Below are 21,423 nucleotides of genomic sequence, written 5' to 3' on the forward strand. Positions count from 1 at the left end.
AGAAATAAGCACAAGGATGACAGATTTCTGAAATAAATATGCAATTCAGCATTTTTCAGAAGAAACTCAATGACTTCCCTGAAAGTAGAACAGCATAAAGCATCTAACTCTATGTGTACAATATGCACTCTGAAAGAAAAGTAGAGCTGAAACTAAAACTCAGATCCAAATTATATGGAACGGATTTGAATTTCATGGCACAGACCTCCCCTGTGCTCAGATACTCAGCCCTGAATATCAAGTGCACGTGCCAATCAGCAGTGCTTAAAATCCAAGTGACACCTTCCTCTCCACTGGAAAGTAAAAGTTGAGAAGTATGTGGTCTTTCATCTTTGCATTAGACCAGGTCATATTCAGCTTTATGGCAGCAGTGGGACGACACCACAAGAAATATTGGATTACCCTTTAATTTAAATGGATGAAGTCCTAGACCTGTCAAGGTCAGCGTGACTGCTGCCAACTGTTCAGGAGCCTCTATTTTTGCTTTAGCAGTGATTCAACAGGAAGAACTGAAGCCTTTGGTAGACTATCTGCAACACAACTTCCCCCTGCGCTAAGTGTGGTGGCAAGCTGGGTTTGGGAGGTTTCTGCTTCCTTGGCCGCTCGTTCTCAGGCTGGCCTCAGCGTGCCAGGCCCCAGCATCGCCACGACACCGTACAGCGCCTCGCTGCAAGAAGAAAGGAGCAGTTAGCTGGCTGTGCTTTGGAGAAAACCTTCTGAGAAGTGGTTATTTCTGCTCTGGCTTTGATAGAGGCTGGTGTCACTCTCAGGGTGGCAGGTGGCTACCACACTTGGTGCTCCGTATTCTGCAATTGCATGGGGGAAAGCCCACCCGGCATTTCTGAAGGTGCTGCCAAGTCAGAGGGCAAAACCAAGGAATACCTGACTTTCCTAAAGAGACCCCAAGCAGAACCTGAGATTTCAAAGCATTGCTTTTTTTTTTTTAACTACTCATCAATTCCTGAGTGAAAAGCCAAGCCCTGGTGCCTGTTTTTACCCTTTCAGAATGGCTCCCTGGGCAGACCAGGCTGTAAAATGAGGGCATTTTTACTGGCAGAGGCAATGACAAACCCCCAGCAGGCCACACCCTGTCTAGCAGCAGTAGCTAGGGAGCACCAGGATTTCGCATGCAGCATCACTAACATGGCAAGTGAAGGGGTTCTTCCCGGGGAGCCTGGGCTGCAGCCTTGCTGGGGTGCACCTGGCTGCATGCTGCACCCGAGAGTGCTGCTTATTTTCTCAACACCAACCCCCCGAAAATTCTGTTGCTAAAGCAGGCACACTTGCAGTGCCTGCAGCAGCAGAAACTGGTACGAACTCTTCCTCAGCTCTGGCAACGGTTTTCAGTTTTGCATCACTTAGGCATGCTCCAGGGAGGCCTGATAAGCATAATGCTGAACAAGTCTGCAAAGTCTGAGAACCATCTCTCTTATGGCTCTCAGCACTATTAATATTCATGCAGCTGATCTAGCGTTATAACCCCAGTCATCTTTTCTACAAATAATGTGGGTCCTGAGTTTTGCTGCTGAATTAGGGTAAGTTTTATTGCGTGGTAGCCTTCCGAGTAACACTGAGGATGATAATTGAGGAGGCTTTCTGGCTGAGGGATTTTTGTCTGTTTAGTTGTTTCCTAGCACTGCTTCTGCTAAGGGGTAATTCCTGCAAAATAACATGGGTAGGCTCATTGCTTTGCTTAATAGAAACAGTGAAGAAGCTGACCTGACCAGAGCTGCAGAAGATACATTATCTCATTTTTTTCAAGCTTATTACAAGGTTCAAGCCCATTATACTAGTTAAGCTACAATGAAGATTTGACCCATGAGTACCAGAAGGGAATTCATCCTTATTCATCCTTATTCCCTTTCCCGATTACATAAATCTGAACGACAAGCTATTTAATCTCAGTAACAGTTAACAGTCTCTGATTACAACAGTTAATATTACCCAAAGGAATAGTAGCTACTAGTCGGAAAGCTGTGGTAACACCTTGCTAATGAGAACCATATTTAAGAATACTTTGGCTAACAGTTGGATTTCCATAAACATTTTTTTTTCCTATTAAATTTTTCTTTTATAATGACAGCATCAGTAAGAGGGTCCATATATATATATATGAATCCTGCAAATATCTGAAAATTGCTTTGGACTGCCTCTGAACATCCTGGAATTGTCTTCAGCTTTCTCTCTCGGGCAGTGGTGCCTGCTTCTCACTTGTAATAAGCAACTGTTTTCAGGCTGATTTCTTTAATTAAACCTTTTAAAGCACTTTTTGTTGCAAGATATGGCCTGCACAGAACAAAAGCGCCATCTCTGAAAGTGCTGGTGATACCCTGAATAACCCTTGAAAGCACTAGGGGATCAAAAATTTGCTACTTTCTTTTTCCATTCCCCCCCCCCCTTTTTTTTTTTTTTTTTTTTTTTGTTATAGTTCAAGACTGGTTTTCCTGCCTGATACTTGGAGATCTCTAGCTTTTCTCATCTGGAAGAGGCTTTATGCTACACAGTTAACTTTTATATCTCAGGTAGATGGAACATAATAATCCGAAGGGATCACTCATCATAGCAACTGTCAGGGCTGTCATATCTCCTCTCTTCAGGGATTCCTTTACAGGAAATAAAAGAGAATATTTGACACAAATTTAAGATATGATTTTGTATTATATATAAAATTTAATTATATATATATTATATGTATATAATTATACATAAGAACGGGGGTCTTCTCCAGGATCCTATTTAGCTCTCTACAGTACTGTCTTCTGGAAAATTTCACGTTGCCTGCCAACAGCAGAAGTGTACTATGAAGAAAGAACCAGCCCACAGCTGTCAGCCTGGTTCCTGAGGTAGCATCTGTTTGTTCTGGATTTGAAAAGCAAGGTGGGGAATTTTCCCTATGAAGCTGGCCTCTCGGACACAAATACTTTCAATATGTAGCGCTTCCCATGTGCTAGATGTTTCTATTTCTCACTGCTTTGGGATTTAACATGATGCAGGTTTATATGATGAGGAAAGGAAATTTCTAAAGGAAGCCAAAGAGCATAGCACTCCGTTTCAAATCTGCCATGCAGAATTCATTCTTCATCGTATAATTTAACACCTGCCTATTACGTAGTTGTTCATTTATTGAAAATTTTTTCCAAAGAGCACTGAGTAAGAATAAAACGTTAAACTTCACTACCTTTGCGTTGTTCCCAGGGACCTGGATTGCTGAGACCAGAACCAAAGCTGAATGAAAAATGGTAGAAGCATGCCTGTCTAACCAAAATTATTATTTGGAATTGCACCATTAAGAGATGGCAAGATTATTCCTTTTTCACAAGGCTTGCCAAAATCTGTATTCTTAATCTATAATCTATATAGCTTTCAGATTGTATTGTACAAACCCATGTCACAGCTATGCCTTAATTTGTTAGTAAACAGCCTAGTTCTCTAAAAGTTGCGCTCTCTCGCTCTCTCTCTCTCTCTCTCTCTCTCCCTCTCATATAAATATCATTATTGAAATATAAATAGTTAAATTAAAGTCTGCTTACACTGGGGCACACCTACAGAAACTTGGTTATATTTTACTTAGTCACAGGAGAGTTTCATTTGCATAGACATGGGAGAAGGAAGAACATACCATCACGTAAAAGACAACAACACAGGGAAAAAGTTACTAACCAAAAAGCATGCAAATTAATTGAAATCAAGTTCTAAGCTTATATTCACTTGCCAGTAATTTTGATTGTGAAATGCAATCTCAGAAAAGCCTCAAAGCCTAGAATTTGATGAGATACTGTTACCACTCTGTGGTAGTGCTGATAGCCTAATTCAGACAAACTGAGAGCTGTCCCTCTCCGGTATGCTTTGGGAAAGTGCCTTTACTTTGCCGCTGTTCCACTGACTCCAATAGTTTGGAGGATAAGGTGCTGATTGCCTAAAACTTCCCATTTTATAGCCACATAATGAAAATCAGAAGTAGAATCTTTAATTGGTCAGAATGCTGTACTGCCTTTTGCACAGTTAGAGGTTATTCTCCTAGTTAACAGAATACATGAGTCTAATGTCATTTTCTTCCTATGATTGTCTTTTCCATATCTGTGCAAAATGCTTTTCAGGAGCTGATGTACCGAATAACTACTTTATAAAATGTAATGGGGGGGGGCTGTTGATGGGCAAAGTAATATGACTGAACAAAATACTAATTATATAGGAGAGTAGGACAGTGTTGGATAGTGTCTGAAATAAAGATGAAATATAGGTATTCAAATTTAAGTCAAAAAATAAAATCTTAAAATTTGTGGAACTACCTCTGGAGGTGTAGACAAGAAATTAATAAAGTTTCTGAAAAATTTGGTTCTGCTATGGCTTGGAGGTATTCAACACTAAGATAAATCTGTAGCAGAAAACACCATTGTTGATGAAAATAGGTTTCCACCGAGGTTTCCTATGAACTGTTGTTCAATGGTATTATGAATAGTTGAAATATTACAACGGTGATTCAATTATTTTCAGTACTGGGGAATACCTTATTAGGATGTGCTCCCACCAAACCTGCTTTGCTTACCAGGACAGTTAGACTACCACAGCTAAATATAGATTGTAAAGGAAATGTGCTAATGCTTTCAAGTTCAAGCACATACTTAGACAAATACTGTAAATAGGCTACTGTTTTGTCAACTAGTACTCGAGGGAGGCACAGAGTAGATGCTCTCCCATGGGAATTTTCTGTGTTCCCTCTATGGCTTTTATGGAAACAAGTAGCTGCACTTAGATAGATATCTGAACCTTCTTTTTATTGTTATTAATTTCGGGCCCAATAGCAGCAAGACGAGGCTTGCTAGCAGTGAGCATCTGGGCAAGCTGCCCGATGTAGTTTTGCTACCACATCGATTTGCAATACCTTTGCCATTTCTGCCCTGAATTCTCCAGAGTACAGTTAATTTTAAACACAGTGCTAGAGCTGTTTTACCCTTGCTGTAGTAGCGGCCGTGGTGAACCTGACAAACTTTGTGTTCTGTTGCAGACTTGGAGAACATTTGGAATTCGGTTCACTCGAGTGCTGCATCAGGTGCATTAACAGTAGGGCAGGAGTTAAGTACTGCCCATAAGGCTGCTAAGATTGGAGATCTGAGCCTGCAGCGTTGCACAGGTCAAATCAAAGTGGAGCTCAGTTCTAAACATTTCACAAAACACGGTGTTTTTTGCTGAAGACGTAACTTTTACAAGTACAGTTTTGCATGCAGAGTTCAATGATATGGTAAAGAAAAATCCCAGCAATGCTCTTGTACTATAAGCAAACCAAAATATCAGTATGTAGCACACTTACGTCAGACCCCTTTTAACTAGAGTTGTATTTGCATCAAGCTATAGCCAGACATGCAAAGGCAATTAACCCTATCATTAAAGCTAGTGTATTTATACAGGCAGTCCTTAGCTAACCTTCTCGCTGTTTGCATTGCTTCGCTTATTCTATAGGTTACCCCTGCCAAAAGCATCACAGTACCTATAACAGAGTAAGCAGAAATGGAGACAGAATGGGGAGAACAAGAAAGGTCTTGCACTGTATTAACTCTGTAAGTATCCAAAATTAGGCCATTTTCCTCAGCCGGGGTAAGAATTCACAAACCCTCTCCAATATGATACGAGTGCTACTCTCTCTGATATTACCACTATTAAATTTATAAGTAGATGTCTGTGGAAAAGGATGGGGTTGTCACCAAGACCTATGGTTTGAGACTGAAATTCCCTATTGATGAGTTCATCTGTGCTATCACCTTTCTGAGGTGGTGCCATCGCAGCATCTTCTTTTATCTTTACTATAACCTGAACCTGGTTCTGCTGTAGTTACTTGCTAAACTTTCACTGCTGTTTGTTGCAGTAAATTTAGTCCCTTTGTCTCCCGTGAAGGGAGGAGGCTTGGGAAATAGGCTCCTGTTATTTGACTACATCCATGAAAATTGGCCTTATTTATCTTGGAAATTTCTTCTGTCTTTCCCAGACTTTCAACACGCCACTGACGAGCATCAAGTGTTAGGCTATTACATCTCTTGAAAATGAGATCCTGGCTAGCTTTTTTTTTCTTTAGCTGTTCCTTTCATTGGCACAGAAATTTTACATTATAGCTTTGCCTAAGCTCAGAGGCCCTCTTTCCCATAGGAATGAAAAAAGATGACAGATTTAATTCTTGCTTTCTTACTGTAACTTCTGTTTTATCTTCCGTATTTTGTTTGAGTGCTGTAGGTTCTATCTACAACCATTATTTTATTGGCTAAGTCTGCTGCAACCTGCTTGCACACAGTTTGATAGTACTCAGTAAAACCAGGGGAGAAATTAGAAAAAAGAAAAAAAAGTTTAAAAAAGGTTTCAGTTTTGTCATGCTGGGTGTTTAAAAAGGCCTCCCCAGGGTCAGCCAGGGCAGTGGTTTGGGAGTTAAAGGCAGAACTAAAATGACTTTGCTTGGAAGGTTCTCTCTGTACAAGGACCTCTTTGCAGCTCAGCTTGAACGTTGCCATGCCCTCACATGAAGCCCAGAGGGTGTTTCAGGCCATTTAGGAAGTGGCAGCAGGACGTCTGAAGTAGCAGATTTAGTGTGATGGTTTTGACAACCTATGTACAACATGCATGCTCCAGCCAATGGGATAAAGTTCGAGATACACGAACCGATCTATATTTCAACAAAAAGTGTGGTTCAACTCCCTTGTGACTTTGCTACCTTGACCATTTTGCTGCCTATTGTCTGATCTTAAGATTTTTTTCTCACACGTCGTGTGATCAAGACAGCTGTTGATCAGGCATCCCTGGCTCCATTGCCTTCCTCCTACTACTCATGCAGTACAACAGCACAGCTTCTCCACAGCTCTGGCCCATGTTTGGCATGGGGATGCACAGCATGGATAAGCACTACGCTGCGAGCCAGGGCTTTGTGTCTAGTGGGACTTTCTGCTCACAGGACTCTTGCTAAAGGGTCTGCTTCTCAGAGAGCAGCCTTGCCCCAGAAACCCTCCCCTGCCACAGGACCCCCCCAGATGCGCACCACCTGTTGCCCCAATACCTGGCTGCCTGCTGCTCCGATCCCAAAACCTCATGTGCGGAGCCTCAGATATTCGTAGGTTATTCGTAGCTGAAACATCTGCCTGAGACAGCACTGAGTTTCCACTCTCATTTCTGCAGGTGGTATGATGCACAGCACTGCAAGCCACTAGGATATATCTATCTGTAAATAATCAGGGGAAATAGTGTTAAAAAAAGTAAGCATGTGAATTTAAATTGCATTAATCAAAATGAACTAAACCTTATACAGAATGCCTCCTTCAGCACTAGCTTCATTCGGATCCATGTTTTCCCATACAAAGAAATCCTTTTTGCTTTACTTTATCTTCAAACAACATTTCAAGCTTACAAAATTTACCATAGACATCTGATAAAAACAGAAATATGAGCACATGAATCAGATTAAAAATGCTGTTTTAGTACTTGAATGTGCTCCTTTCATTTGTTTATTCCACCTCGCTATTTGTGCCATTTTAAAGATGATGTAGTATAATACAGGGTTGGATTTCCTCTATAATCATAATTTTCTTGTAGATTTGTTACTAAAACATGTGTTCTAACTCACGTTTTCAGACCATCATCTCATTTTTCTGTGCTTTCTAACATGTAATCTTTTCAGTTGCCAAGCTCACGTTTTAATGTATTTCAGTGCGGTTTTTCTTATACGTGCATTTTAAGTGTAATTAAAAAATGATAGATTGCAGTCTTGCCATTAAGCTTAATACCAACTTCTGGTACAGATAGTAGTCCATCAGGATTAAAAACACTACAGGAAGAAAATTCATCCAGATGGTCAGTAGGTATACGTTCAGCCTCTAGACCGAGTGCTTAAAGAGTCTCTAGCTCCTTCTACATGCAAAGCAGTAAACTTGGGCAAGTTTTGTGTTCTCACTGGATCATATGCTGGAAATCACACAGTTCATCTTAAAAATGTTCTATATTTTATTTTTAAAATAAATTTTATTGAAACTGTATGTGTGGTGGCACTAGAGACTGGCATATGCCAGTGTTAATCTCTCTACTTAGTTCTGCCACTGCATTGATCTGCAGTGCGTTGCTTTTTTATCCCTACTTTTTGAAGTACAGTCAGTCATGACAACATTTCCATTAAAGACTAGGCGCTGAACCACTTTAATCTGTGACTAATAAAAAGTCCTAACATTTTCATTAAATGTCACACAGTCTCAGCACTGTCATCACTGCTGGCAGAGTAGCGTTTTTCTCTTTTTTGAGCAAGGCATCTACGTCAATTAGATGGTCAACTTTTTCCTTCACTGCCCTCCATCAGTCTCCTTCGCTTTCCCTCCCATGGAATACATATTCCTATTAGTGTTCCAGGTTTGTTTAATCTAGGAGTAATCCTGTTTCTTGAATGGCAGAGGGAGAACACCACAACAAAGTGGAAAGCCAGGAGAATAAGTGATAGGTCCTGGAAATAAGAACTAGTGAACCCCTTGACATGGACAAGGTCTGAGGGAGACCACTGTTCCTGACCTCTCAAGTAGAAGAGATTCATATTGGAGGCATAAATATTTTAGCACTGCTATTTCCTTTGTAGATGACAATAATTGCACACACATTTTTGTAAACTTAGGAAACAGTTCACACAAACACGTATGTTGAAATAACATCAATCTTTGATTCTACCTAAATGAAAACATTAGAATTAAATTACTCATTCAGACGCAATGCCGCTCGAGGAAAACAAAGTTTTAATTAATTACCGGATTAAATATTTATGTATTTATTAGAGGGCTGCTTTCTCATTCTGTGTGAACGGTGAGAGATGTTTTGTGAGGAGCCGAGGTTCGCTAGTGAAGGAGACTGCTGACCGCACAAACACCTCCATCGAATTTGTTAGCGAAGGTATCAGCTGGGCAGTGCTGGAGGTGAGGTGGTTCAGCTGGTGAGGAAGGGACCTGGCTTCAGCTGGAAAGAGCGAGAGGGCACCTCTGTTCTGCTGTCATGGGATCAGACGTGTACATTGGGCTCACCACAGGTGCTCTGAAGGGAGCAGCGGGGCTGTGCATCAAGGAGGCAAGGCAGCAGACGGTGCTGGTGACAGCAGCGGTTCCTGCCTCCCGATGATCCTGAAGTGCTGGGAATGAGGGCTGGGAAGTGTTGCCTCTCACATGAGCTGCTCTTGAGATGCTGTGGCTCCCACCTTCCTGCTCCGCAGATTAAAATGCTGCCGGCATGCCGTCCTTGGCACTGCGCCGAATGGCACTGACGGGACCAGCGCTAGTGTGACTGGTAACAGCTTTAAAGTGGGGAGGGAAAAAAAAAAAAGAAAATAGAGGGAGGTTTGGAGACTCGGATAAGCTCAACCATCTGTTTTTAATACATGAGAAGAGAAAAATCAGGTAAACAAGGTTACGGCAAGGGATAAAGAAACATCCAGCACAGGGTGGTGGGGAGCGAGAAGCAGCTCCTGAGACGGAGCAGCAGATGGGGAGGATACGTGGCGGTGAGCAGCCATTTGGCGTGGCCAGACGGCCTCTGGCCCTGAGGTGGCTGGGAGGCCAGGCAGCTGGGGATACACCGGCACGGCAAAGGTGGGCACGGCAGGGAGCGGCAAAGTCACACGGACACCTTGGGTTTGCTCCCGTGTGAGTGTGTTTTACGGTGGGGACATGAGCGGGCACCGCCTTGTAACTGGGGTCTGAGCCTCCCCAGGGAGCTGCGGGCAGCCACTCGAGGGGCAGCGCCTCAGTGTTGTGCGTTACTCTCGCGTTCACAGACTGCGCGACTCCTCCGCGCACACCATAGCTCCAGCCTAACGGCCACGCTCCGCAACGAAGGCTGCGTGCCGCTCTAATTGCCGTTTTATTTCAATATTTCGGAAATACTTCGGAGCGCTCGCACCGGCCGTTGCCATGGCAGCGCCAACGCCCCCCCCCCCCAACGTTTCCCTCACACCCTCCCCTCCCGCCTCAGCCCTGGCTCGCGCCCCGCCCCTCGCGGCGGGAAAAGGGGGCGGTGCGCGCCGCCAACGGCTGCTGACCGCGGCTGCGCGCGGCCGGCCCGGCCCCGCCCCTCCCATAGAGGCCCCGCCCCTCCCATAGAGGCCACGCCCCTCCCTCGAGGCCCCGCCCCCTTGTCCCGGCCTGAACCACGCGGCGCTACCTGCTCGGCTCCACCTTGCCCTCCGCCGACGTCATCGCCCCGCGCCGGCGCGGGGCGGGGCGGGGCGCGGTGGGCGGGGCCTGTTGCCTGGTTACGGCTGTCATCCGGGCGCGCCGGCGCGCCGCTCGCTCCCTCCCTCTCTCCCCCCCCCCCCCCCCCCCTTCAGCTCCCTCCCGCCCTCCCCGCCCAGGACCGGAGCGGACCCGGGGCGCGCTCCCGCCGCTCCCCTCCCGCCGCCGCCGCCGGCCCCGCCCCGCCGCCCCCCCCCATGCCGCAGAGCGGAGCGCCCAGCCCCGCCGCACGGCCGCCCCGCGCCGCCCCGCCGCGGCCCTAGCGGCTCCCCCCCGCCCCCGTCCCGTGTCCCCGTCCCCCCGTCCCCGCCGCCGCCGGTAGCCGGGCCCCGGGGGGCAGCGGCGGCTCCATGTGAGCAGCCGATCCCCGCCCAGCCGCAGCGGGGGCCCGGCCCCGGGGCGGGGGGCAGCCGGCGGAGGGGGCTCCGGCGAGCCGCCGGCATCGCCCCGCCGGCACACGGGGAGCCCGGCGCGGCCGGGGCCGACAAGTGAGTACCCCCCGGGGGGCGGGGGGGCGCTCGGTACCGCGGGGCGGCCCCTGGCCTCTCTCTTTTTTGATGAAAAAACCCCAAACGTTGACCGAGCGGGTTCCGGAGGCGCCTCCCCGCACGTAGCGCCCCGGAGGAAGGCGCCGCCGGTCCGGGAAGGGGGCGCGGGGCTGCTCCCGCTGTGCCCCCGGCCTCCTTCTGGGAGGCAGGGCAAGGCGGCTGTCCTCTGCCTCGCTTCTGGTTTTTGTTTTTAGCCTCCTTGCAGAATGCAGAAACACCCCCTGAGGAAAAAGGAAACGCTGCCCCAAAGCCCGTGCCGCTCTAATGGGGCGCCTTAAGTTGTGCCCGAACGGAGCGAAAGCTCCGCGGCTGTGAGTGGGGAAGGAACTTTGTGTCTGCCGGTGCCGAGCTGTTCTGTCCACCGGCAAAACTCAGCGATGGTGAGCTTCACGTGAGGAGGGTGCGCTGGAAAGAGAGGAGGTCCAACATTGCTTCTTTGAGATGGTCGTGGATGTAGACCTGAGCTTGTAGCTCTGTGGGAAAGCTGCTGTTGGCGTGAGTCCACCTTCAGTACAATGTCTTGTCCCCTCTCTGACCTGCTCATCTGCAGTTCCTTCACCAGATGGAGTTGGAAGTAGGGAAAAAATGTAAAAAGTAGCAGAAGCGTGTAGCGGCTGAAGGTGTGCAAGGGGTGCACGCGAGCTGCACGCCGTACTTGAGGGCTGCGAGTCTGAGAGCAGGGATAGTGTCTCCCAGCTGTGCTCTGCTCACCCTCGCTGAGTAAGGGGCAGCCGCTGGAAACTTGGGGACAGCACACCAGTCAGTAGGAAATTCGGCAGGTAGACAGGGCACCTGACACTTGTAAATTTCTTTTTGGGACCAAATGTGCTGACAGGCAAGAAGGCTTTATTTTAGACCCCAGTATCTCCACATCTTAAGCTCCCTGTCGTCACTGCTGTCCTAAAGGGGAAACAGGAGGACTGAACTCTCCATTCGGATCAAGTTTTGCTTTTCTTGCTCCAGGAGCTAGAGGCTGGGACAGGAGCTTGCCCTCCCTTCAGGCCACCGAGTTAAAGGGATAGTCAGCGTTTTGCTGTATGCAGTATCTGCAGGAGCTGACAGGCACTGCATCGTTGTGTTCTTTTCTGATACAGTGATTACATTTGCTTTTGTGTCACTTCCTGGTTTCAGACTTAAATTTGCCCTTTCCCACTCCATCGTCATCCTGTTATTAGCTCTGTCTGTTGATGGCACTTGAGCGTTCCTGTTGCTGTTCCGGGTGGATAAATATTTCAAGAAAATATATCACCTTATGTTATGATTTTTTTTCAAGCTTAAGTTTATTTTTCCTGTTAGATCTTAGATCTACTCCATGTAGTTCCTTTGTTCAAGCTGAATAACCTTTTACTACTGCAATAGTGTCTCTGGTAGCAAAAGCACTGGTGTTTCACAGAGTATGCGAGCCTCATTTGTATTGGTTATTAGAGAAGCTTGCCAGTTTAGGAAGAGAAATCATTTGTATCTTCAGCTTGACAAACTAACTTTACTTCCTCCCATTATGTGCGCATGCAGTACTTTGCAAAAGTGCTGTTAATTACTTCAGTGGTGTTTCTCCTCTCTGAATTAGGAGAGGAGGGTGCGATGTTTCAGGCCTGGCAGTGTTATTGAACGGAGAGGAATGCTCTTCTGTCTCTTTAAAGTAAACTAAATGAAGTATCTTTTAGTCAGCATTAGTCAGTCCTTTAGTCAGTTCTAAATTCAGGCCGTAGCTAACAAATGTGTTTAATCTTTTGGCTCTTTCTCTTAAGAATGCGTGCTTGTTAACTGAGTTTACATACATTACGTTTGAAATAAAAGTGCCATTAAGGCAGAATCTGCAGAGCTGCTTCGGCTTTCTCTGACAGAGCTTCTGTATATCAGGTAATTCTTGACAGAGATAATGAGGATTGCTTGTAATCGCTCTTGTAAATGCTCCTCCGCGACAGAAAGTATTGTTGTAGCTCAGTGAATTTGTGGAAGGGGATGGATGGTTCTGTACCGAAATGTTCCGCCCAGTCACGGGATGGATCAGGCCTCTTTACCAGCATCACCTCCACAGGCTGCTGTGGCAGCAAAGGCTTCAGATGCTGGCTTGACGAAGACCTGAACCACGTAAGCTTGGAGGTTCCCTCATTGCTGAGAAGATTCTTGGCCTGGCCTTTGGGTGCTGCGGCCACCTCTGTTACGGAGGCTGACCTGGCTTAAGCCAGAGGCCAGCTGAGCCCGATCACCCACGTCTTGCGGTGGCTTTGGCCGCTGACGTGGGGCTGTGAACAGCTCCGTGCGTTTTGGGCTCTTCCCCAAAGCAACCTTCCCAACACCTCACCACATGGCCGGGGCTCATGTTGCTCCTGCGTGTCTAGCGGCCCTCAGCGGCCTCCTCGCCTGCAAATAAGTTCAGGGGCTTGGATGCAAGGGTGGACAGGTCTCTGCTTCAGTCACTTGGGTGGAATGTAGCGGTTGTCAGCCGGGATGGATACCCTCTAACTTTTTTGTTTTATGAGGAGAGAGAATGAATACTTGAACCTGTCACAACTTCGTGTTCAATAGAAAATGAAACGTGGCTTTCAGGCTTTACCTTTGTTTAGACTATGGGTGAAATCAACCAATCTTTTCTTAGCTCCACGCTTTGGTCAGCAGGAATCAGTAACTAATGGCTCGATTAGGTACTTACTTGAACTTTAAGCTACGGGTTTGATCATTGTCATTGTTATTCTTCCTTTGAGAACTTTGTGTATGCAAGACGCTTTTTGGCTTTAATGAATGCAAGAGGCATTGCAACTCAGTCATGAGGGAACACTTTGTGGGAAGGAAGGGGAAACGGGAGTAATTTGTCTGCGACGTTGTGAATCCTGCCTTGTTCTTACCACCAGTGGTTCTGATCAGCCACTCCAACATTTACCTTGTATTGATGTATGCATTACAGTTAAGCATTTTCTAATATGTTCTTGCTGTTTTTGTCAATGTTGTGGATATGGTTTACGTCAGTAAGCACTTTCACTCGCAGCCCATATTCCTGAAGTTTATGCTCTCTAAAGAGCCTAATAAAGTGTCATCCCCCCGACTCTGAAATAGCAGATTTCTTTTCAGAGCTTGACCAAAATGATTCAGATTTGGAAGCATAACACATGCATATTATAACTTACGTTACAAGGATACATACTTCACAAATAAGTAATGTCAGGACGAAAAGAAATTGCTGAGATGAACCTTATTCACTGTGAAAACTTGTGCACTGTGACAAAAGGTACATGAAAGTCGATGACATCTCTTCAAGAGTGCTCATCTTTGCAAAACAGGTCTCGATTATGCAGAAGCTCTTCAATACTTTGTTTTCTCAGTATTCTGTGAAACAATCACATTCATTTTTACAAGGGGGAAACAATGTATTTTTCCATAACGTCATGTCTTAAGATACTGGCAGATATCTTTTCCTGTTATTTTTTGGGACAGTTTTGAGATGTTACCATCGGTTAGAGAATACAGCACCCGCAGCTTGGCTGGTAAGAGGAGATGTGAAATACTCCTTATTGTTCAAGACTAGCTTGTTTAGCTCAGATCATCTTTGTGTCTGGAGCTGAGATGGTTAGCTTTACACTGAAGGATGAGGAGTCTTCATGCGTGCTGTTTTGATAGCAAAACACTGATGAGATGATTTCAGGAAGTGTATGCTTGCAAACAGCTGCAAGAGCAAGATTTGCTCTCTTCCCTGCCCCAAATCCCTCCAAGATGATCAGTGGTGGCCACTGCAGTCTGAACCAGGGTGCAAGAGCTGCCCAGCCAGAGTGGGAGCTGAGAGGGGTGAGCCTCCTCGGGGCACCCAGAAAGCGTATCGTGGAACTGTGGGGAAGGAGGTGTTGTGGTTGCTTCCTCTAAACTCTAAATCTCCATCGATGAATCTTGCACTCCTACGTGGCCATCCCAGGCTGTTGATTCATTCTTTCTCATCCCTGGCCCCTGCTTTTATGTGTGGATCCTCTTTGAAAATTAGAAATCTGTGCTCATTCTAGGATAATGGTTATGCTTGTCACTAGATTCCCCTTTCCAGATCCCCAGCCTTTTGGTCTGATGTTGATGCCTCTCTCTGAAGGTAGAAGGGGAAATGTTGCTCTGGAGAGGTGGGGGGAGATCTTCAAGCCATTCAAGTTAAGACATTCCTTGTGTGTTCCCTTGGTTGGGGTTATCAAGGAGTTGAAGGGAGGTGGTGGAGAGCCTACTGCATGAGGAGTACTGAGAGCCCATTTTAATTGGAACAAAATATTTGTGAATGCAGCATTAAGGTAACCTACCTGTGGTTTTGTGTTGTAGGTTGTAGCAATTACTTTGAACTCCTGAAGGACAGGAACCGCAAACCCAGGGAGCGGGGTGTTGACAGTCTCTGCTCAATGCTGCCCGCTTAGACTGGCATAATGTCCTTAATGCACACGTGGGCTCTGTGTGCTCACGGATAGTGGTGAATACTTCTGGAGCACACATTCTGCAGGAAAAAGTTTTTCACTTTTTCTTTAAGGTGGAACTTTACGTTTAGATCTGCCGTAGCATATGGGATCTGCTTATGCTTACAGGGTGTCTGCCTCATTATAAACTGCAGTTGAAATGATATTTTTCTCTGTGTGTGAAATACACGATGTGCTTTATAGGATAGAATGTGTATCCTTGTGTATTTGCAGGAATGAAAGCAGTTGCAATGTTTTCAGAAGTGAACAGGCTACTTCAGGACAAGCTACTTGTCTCACTGAATGAGTGATAAGCCCAAAACACCACAAGCTGAAGCCAATGGGGAAGAAAAGGTTTCAAGCTTTTTTCCAGCTTCCCTTTTTAGGAAAGTAAGCTGCTCAGTGTGTTCCCTGGCGAGTGCAAGCCTTTCAGCATTGTGGCATAGTTCATGCTTGAGAAGTCTCTCACTTCCAGTAGCTGCAAAATCTGGCATTTCTATGCTAGACCTGACAATAGCAGATACACGCTTTTATTGACTTCTCCTTCACCTAGTAAAGCTGCTTTTTAAAATATTATTTTCTTCAGTGTTCAAGATCATAACCGCTTAATAGTGATAACAAAAACTACAGCTTTGGATTCAGGTCTCTCTGGAAAATATTTAACTCATCTTTTGTGGCAAGCGTGGTCTCACATAGCTCGGCACAGTTTTGAATCTCCGTGGAAGATCTGATGCTTACATCTTTGCTTTAACAAATGCTGCATCTCTGCTGAGCAGTGTTGTGTGGCCCAAGCTAGGTCAGATAGTCAGTAAACATGCAGTTTGCCAGGTGTGCCTATTTCACTTGCTGTTTATGTTTGGTTTTACTTCATGCAGAGGTGCTCAAAGCAAAAGGTCTTTTGAGTTTCCATGCAATAGAGATAGCCCTGAAACAGATCCTGGAGATACCCTTGTGTAAGTAGCTTGGAACAGCTGTTCCTGATTTTTTTTTTTTTGTCATGGCCATTTCTTCTGTTGTTGCGAGAACTGATGAGTGTGTTCGGATCCGTGGTGTTTCTGTGAGTGGGTGGATCACTAAAATGACAGCAAACTTCTTTCTTTATTGCAGAGTGAGATAGTAACAGTTCTTGGACATCTTGAGGGCATCTTTAAGTCATCCTAAGGTAAAAGTCACTGCATTTGAAACATCGCAGCAGGAGCATGCAGGCCTCGGTAGCCCCTCAGTAATTCTGACTGTGCTTTGACACTATGCTCTACAGGAAAGCAACAGCACGTGTGGAGTAGGTCCTGCTGAGGATGTTTTGTGTGGGCTCTGTAATGGGCAGGTGTCTGAACTCTTCATTTTCAAACCTGGAACACAGAAGTATGTTTGCATTAACCACACTGATTACCTCCACAGTGACAGTTTCTTAGCTTGTTTGGGTGTTTAACTTAGTTTTACGTACACGAGACTGCAGTAAAACTGGGGTGGTTCTCAGACAGGGCTTGCTGTAGCAAAACAACTTTAGCATTCACAGTTGTTTGTTTTCAGGACATTGTGTTTCTTTTTTTTTTTTGTGTGTTGAATTCCTAGCTTTATAGCTTATTGCCATGGTAAATCTTGCAAATTGTTTTGTTTTTTGTCCTCTGAATACTGTTATGCCTGACTGTTCTGAAACCAAGTAATTCCTGATACGCAGTAGAAAAGAAGTGGGCTGATCTTGAAATAACACGAGAGGGTCAAACTTCAGCTGGAGCGCTACTGATGTTTGGTTGTGCCTCGCAGGAGCGTGAGATAACGCTCGGCAAGACTCAGGAGCATGGTCAGGATCTTCTGTTCGGGGGGTTGGGGCAGGTGGCGCCCCGTGTTTCGGGGTGGATGCGCAGCCTTCTAGGTAGGGGAGCTGCATGCTGCGGTTGCTGGCTGGCTGTGTAGGAGGTAGGTACAGTCATCCAGCTCAGCTTGCGTGTTGTTTACACGGGCTGTGGGAACCTTTCAAAAGAGTGCTGGGAATGACTGGTAAAACAAAAGCTTGTTTGGTGGCACAAAAGAAATGTTAACTTCTGGGTCCTTCTCACTCCTGTTGTTTGTTTACACTGCAGTGCTGTGGGAACAAAATTAATTGTGTAGGTTAGGCACAACCTAGTGAAGACTAAAACAGAAAAAAAATATGAAATTGGAACAATTTACCCTTCGTAATATCTTTCCCAACTCTGGGAAGACCGAGGACTCCAGTGGTTGTTATTCACTTGGCCTTTACAGGGGTTGTCCTTTCATGCTGTGTTTGACCTGTTCAGTTGCTGCTGAAGGGGATGGTCCCAAAGACCTTCTCTCACCCATTGTCATCTTGCTGTGCTAGTCTTTGGTTTAATCTGATTTTTTGGTAATTAAATTCAGGGAACTAAAATGGTAGAAAGCTGACAGCTTAAGATGAAGTGAGAAGGGAACTAAAAACCGAGTCAGCTTGGTGTTGCACAGGATGTGTGAGAGCTGACACAGGATGCAGTGAGTGTGCGCGGCTGGTGGGGGACCCTTTGGGCAGTGGCTAGCCACTCGATCGGTGTAGTTGTGTCCCGAAACCTCAGAATTGTGGTTTGATCTATTGAAGTTGGTGTGGGGCGTGTGCTGCAGCCAAAAGGGCTGGTCTTGCTGCCCCCTGCCCCTTTCTGGCTTTTGCGGTGGTGCTGTGCACTTCTCAACTCCACCTGGCTGTGGGCCAAAGTGAGTGATTCTAGCTTTTGTGTAAGGGAAGAGTGGGATTGCCCCTCTTCAGCAGAAAGTCAAATAAAAATATCTAAAAATGCTTACAAACAGTATACTAAACTGCAGAAGTATTGTCATATGTTTCATGCTGTATGCGTGTGACAAAAAAACCCACCTTCAGCTACTACTCCAACTCAACCTACAAAAATGAGCATGCACTTGATCTTCAAAGGTTTTTCCCTGCAGTTCTCTTCATATCACAGTCATAGCATTGCCAACCTGGACAAACTAATCCTTTTATTCAGTAAGATGACACTTCACACAGCGATCAAAGCTACAGTGAGCAGAAATGCTAGTATTCGAATCTGTAAAACACAAGGGAAACAAATAGCTCTACGAGCAGCAGAGCTAATAAAATCTTGTTTCCTATGGGTTTGTATCCTGTCTGCTGCTGTAGCCCTGCACTGCAGTAACTGAGCTCTCACTGCTGTCCTGATGCCTTCTGTGCCCTTCCCCATCACGGATCGGTCGGTCCCGCAGCCTGAGCGCTGCCCTACTCCACGTGTGACCTACTGGTCTGTGTGCAGCTTGCTAGCTGGGCTGGAGGCAGCGTGTGCTGTGAGCAGTGCACAGCTACTATGCCTGCTGTCTGCTGCCAAAGAGGGGGAAAAAAATCGCATTAAAGAATTCTACTGGCTGTAGAGTTGAGAGTTAACTTCTCTGCTGTTCTCGCCATCCCTTAGTTGCCACCTCCAGAAAAGAGTCAGGATCTCATTATGGAATTTATTGATCTTTTTGTCTTCCACTCCTTTCTCTTCTGAACCGCTTTCTGAAAGGGTGATGGAGTGCCACCGAATAGTTTTCATGTGTAAAACTTTGGTTTGTTTGTTTTTCTTCAAGATCGGTCTTAAAATTGTTGTTACAGATCATTATGCTGCTTACTAAAACGTAATCCTTTTAAAAATCTGATAGGATTTTCATTTAAGCGTTTTTTTTTTTCCATTGAACAAAATCTTGGGGTCTAAACAATTGTTTTATGCCTTCTATTAATCAGGATTTTATAGCATTATCTTATATGTGAAGCTTTAATCCTGTAACTTAGTTAAGTGTACTGTTTTCGTTACAAAACTCCAGGTGTAACTCCCATGTTCTTAATTTCTTTCTCTGTAGCCTTTCCTGTGTGTTATTTTGTTGCATCTCTAATGTTAACGCACCTGATTTTTTTCAAGTGTTTTGGCGTGGCCTTTAGGATGACTTTGGTCAACTTTCACCTTTTTTTAAAAACTGCTTTAGTTTAATTAGCATTTCAAACCGTTTTTGACATTGTTCTGTTATGTTACAAAGTTTCTCCTTGAAATGCGGTATTCAGCTACATCCTGACGTTTAACTGAGCATCATTCTTTAATGGGCTGACCAGAGCAAACCTGTTGTTTTCCTGAGTTCGCTGCTGAAATCCAGAAAGTCAACGAGTAGCATAAGCGCCTGTAAGCACAGACAAGGCATTGCACGTCATTGTCTGTCATGTATTACTCTTTTAGCTTGGTCAGATTACCTGAAATCCTTACGGTTCCTTCTCTTAACCTTAATAATTTTGACATGAGTCAGGTGTCAGTTTTGCTCCTTTGCCACTTCGTAGTTGCTGGACCACTAGTGAATATGTGAAGTAGTTTTAGTATAGAACGAGGGCCTTCTGCTATTAGCCCTTTTCTGTGAAGTAGTACGCCACTTACTGCTTTTTCTTTTGATGCCTTTTTTTGCTGGTAACTAAATAAAAACAGTATTTTCCCCCCTAACACCAAGATTAATCTTACTGGCTTGTTGTGGCTTTGGGGAAGGCTCTTTGGGAGTCAGCCTTTCAGCTGTTTCTCCTTAGTTCACTGCTGTTGTCAAGTTCTGCCAGCCTAAAAAATAATAATAATAAAAAGCTTCCTTAACAGAAACTATGCTGTGTATGTTCTCCGATACCAGCCTGTGTAGGTTTAAAAATAATATTCTTTAAACAATTTTTTCAGCTAGCTTGCTGATGGATTAAAGGTTTGTTTGTCTAATTCTCTAAATTGTATTTACTGGCTCTTTTAAATGTAAGAAAGAACTTTTTTTTTTTTTCCTAACACTAGAATACTGGACGTCTTTAGGAAGTTGATATAATCTTTAATATTTGCAGGTTACTCTTTCTCATTCCTCTGACATAACCCAGTTCTGATTTTTGCTCATAAAATGGCAAAATGCCCAACGTAGCGGATTTCCTCTGAACGAGGTGTTAATGGGAAGGTGGTTAGCTCTCTTCTACTCCCCTAAATCGTGCAGTTGAGTGTTGAAACGTGTCTGCTCAGGTAGATGTTGAACTTGGGGTCTAGGAGGCCTTGGCTTCAGCTGACAGAAACCCTGCAAGCTGTGTTGCAGCGGAGAGCGAGCAAGCAGGAGCAGAGGGGTCTCTCCAGGTAGTGGACAGACATGTCATGTGCCTTTCCATCTATTGCTTGTATCTGTTTTCAGGCAGGGATAAAAACAACCCACCGAATACCACAAACCTAACCTGGAGTGATTCCTGTCGCTTTTCTCAGGAGAAAAATGCCAGCCAGGACTGTTGGGTAGCAGGTCACTGTGCTGCCTACTACACAGATATGGTGTGCAAGGGGCAAAGCTACAAAACTGCTGTAGCTGTTGTGGTGGAGAATAAAAATATTTCGTTAGAGGTGTCATGAATTTTTAATATTTTTGAATGAAAGGTCAAATTCAGTAAAAATGTCTTGATTTAATGTATTTTATCAGGCTTGTCAGCTTTGGGGGGAGGGAAATCCAAACATTAAAATACGTTCCATATTTTAACTGAAATTATCTATTTTAAAATAAACTTATTAAATAGCTTTAAAACAAAAATTGTCATACTAGATCACACGGAAGTTCTTTCTTTCCCTACGTCGGACATCAGCCATAAAATTGAAAATGGTGTATAGGAATCCCGAAGTTCCCAGATTAGTCACACAGCCCATCTTAAAAAGCATCCCTAAGTAGATGCATAGGGAAAATTGATAACGAGATAAATGGTTGACACTTTTCTCCATACAGAGCTGCATGCAGCTTAGGGAACCTCTGAGCCAGAGATTGTTTCAGTTTCTTCAGAAACTGGTGAACAGTTTCTCTTCTTTGAACTTCTCCAGTATTTCCTTGAATCCATGTAAAATTATCATCTCTCTTGCATCCTTTTGCAACAAATTGTGCAGATCTACTGGCTAGGGCATGAAGAATCGCTCTTAACTTTGAATGTGTCTGTCTAGTTCCTGTATTATATGTATGTATTTCTGTCTATATTACATGTCTATATTGCTGTCTGGTGTTTGCGTTGGAAGGAGCCGTGACAGTCAGTTACTATCGTTTGCTTTTCCTGTCGCTTGCCTTTGTCGTAGTCCCTTGAAGTTGGTCTCTTTGGTCTGGAAGAGACCATTCTTCAGATGCAAATTCTTCTATACGTAAGTCATTTTTGATGAAATAGTGCACATCCGTAAAAAGACAGATATTTCTAAATTAACTGCTTAATTTTTTCATTGA

This window comes from Cygnus atratus, chromosome 4 (genome assembly GCF_013377495.2).
Source record: "Cygnus atratus isolate AKBS03 ecotype Queensland, Australia chromosome 4, CAtr_DNAZoo_HiC_assembly, whole genome shotgun sequence".
NCBI lineage: Eukaryota > Metazoa > Chordata > Aves > Anseriformes > Anatidae > Cygnus > Cygnus atratus.